We start from the raw sequence: 1,715 nt of genomic DNA, 5'->3' as shown, positions 1-1,715 counted from the left end.
TCACAAAATGGTATCCCGTGTCGCATCGCGTATCGCATCGCTCTAATCAGAGAACGTATATTTATAGAGAAGGTCCAAGAACTGTGAATGCCACATTTTTCGAGCCAACTAAACTGGCGAAGCGCATTTTAAGAGCGACAAATATTTGGAATACTTAACAGCGAAAGCAAAATACAAAGCAGAAAAGAAGAATATTAACAGAGCTAAATCTCACGAGAGCGTTTGGACTGTTAATTAAATATGAATATTGATGATTTTGTGATATTTTGGAAAGTGTTAGATATTTTGTGAAAATAATTGTTTTAGTAAGAAAATTAAATTTTTTCGTTGATTTGTACAAGTAACATGCAATTAAATCGAAAATATTATATAACATTTTCCGATTTTTGTGATATTTTTTTAATGATTGCAAATAGAAAACTCTCATAAGTGTTTGCGTTTTTTGTGAAAACATTTTTTGACAAAAAAAAAATCCTCTTTTCCGGTTATTTCTACAAATATTGTGAAAATAAATCGAAAATGTTATATAGAATTTTTTCGATTTTTGTGATATTTTGTTAGATTTTCAACTTTAAAACTTTTTTGGTGTAAGCCTTTTTTGTAAATAGATTTGTAGGGAAAAAAATTTATTTTCGGTGATTTGTACAAATAACGTTAAAATAAATTGAGAATATTATATAACATTTTCCAATTTTTGTGATATTTTCAAGTAAAAAACTTTGGTATTGGACTAAAAAAAACCTGTGAAAAGAATTATTTTCCTTTTTTTTGTAGAGATCTCACAAAACTAAGTCGAAAGTCTGTATGAATTTTTTCCATATTTTCGATATTTATGGAAATAATTCAGTTTTTAATTATTTTCGACTTGGAAACTTTTTTTAAAAATACTTGAAATCTGAAAACGTCGGATTTTCGCAGCAATTAGTAAAGATCACGCTAATCTAAGCCGAAACTATTTAACAAATTTTTCAACATTTTCAATATTTATTCAGTTTTCAAATATGTTCTAATAAAGTCGTGTAAGTTGCCATTGGATGGGTGGCAGCTCCGCTACTCATGTGCATATTTGTCCCCCACATTGTCATTTACATATCTAATTTATTAATAACTAAACCTAAATTTATAAAGCACATATTTGTAAACTTCATTTCATTACTGCTACCAAATTTTTCATGCATCCAAAAAGACAAACAAATGAGAATGTAAGTATGTATGCATTTATAAATGTACATATAAACATACATATACACGATTGTTCTGCTTTCGTCTTCCCCTCGCCGCTTCCATCTACACAAATTATTCAATTTCTGCGAATCGGCACCAGATTGGCACGTGCGCGAAACCATTAACCCCATGTTTGCGAAATATTTACATTTTCGCATAAGTTTGCATTTAATAAAGCAATACTCGTACATTTTGTATGGTGAATAATATTAATTAATTTAAAATTCTGCATATAACCATGTTCTCGACGATACATGTAACTTTCATAAAGATTAAACATAAAAATTGTGCTTCATTAACAGTTGCAACCAGCTGAAACCAAAAAAACTATGTCCGCTAAATGGGTTAAAATCAAACTGGAATTGACATTTTTTACACGCATACATGCATACATTCATATACACATGTACAGTGGAGTACCACTAGCTTGGACATTGCATTGCTTGGACTTTGATGTGTTTGAAACTTTTATGGTACTGAAGATTTGCTTA

The sequence above is a fragment of the Rhagoletis pomonella genome, unplaced genomic scaffold (genome assembly GCF_013731165.1).
Source record: "Rhagoletis pomonella isolate Grant_MI unplaced genomic scaffold, Rhpom_1.0 Rhpom_scaffold_00006, whole genome shotgun sequence".
NCBI classification, from domain to species: domain Eukaryota; kingdom Metazoa; phylum Arthropoda; class Insecta; order Diptera; family Tephritidae; genus Rhagoletis; species Rhagoletis pomonella.
This window is presented reverse-complemented; position numbering follows the sequence as displayed.